This window comes from Pteropus vampyrus, unplaced genomic scaffold (genome assembly GCF_000151845.1).
Source record: "Pteropus vampyrus isolate Shadow unplaced genomic scaffold, Pvam_2.0 Scaffold36, whole genome shotgun sequence".
Taxonomy (NCBI): domain Eukaryota; kingdom Metazoa; phylum Chordata; class Mammalia; order Chiroptera; family Pteropodidae; genus Pteropus; species Pteropus vampyrus.
This window is the reverse complement of record NW_011888817.1, coordinates 7,974,768-7,975,252: the sequence shown is the minus strand read 5'-3', so window position 1 is coordinate 7,975,252 and position 485 is coordinate 7,974,768.

Below are 485 nucleotides of genomic sequence, written 5' to 3'. Positions count from 1 at the left end.
GGGTGTAATTGCATCACTCTGAGGGTGAACATGGGGTGGGGAAGAGGGGCAGGGGATGGCGACAGCACTGAGATCTGAGAAGAAGGTCTTTTGTCCCGACCCTGACAGAGACAAGCTCTCAGAGTCCTGAAATGCTGTATCTCAAAGCAAGAGGCAAACCATGTCAGCAGCGCCCACATCAGTGAACCAAGATCAGATATCTATTGATTGGCAGAGATATGTCATGTCTGGTTTGTGTCAAAAGAAAAGGACTGTGTTCTCTGTCCCGCGCATCATAATTAATTCAGTAATTTGATTATGATGTGACTTAGAATAGTGTTCTCCATGTTTCTTGTTGAGATTCTTTGGGCCTGTGGGTTTATAGTTTATTTATTTTTTTTAAATCAACTTTGGAGAAGTTTCGATCAATATTTATTCAAATATTTTTTCTTCCCAGTCCCACTTTTCAGGGGACTCTACTGAGGCTGCTTAAGTGGTCTCAGAGA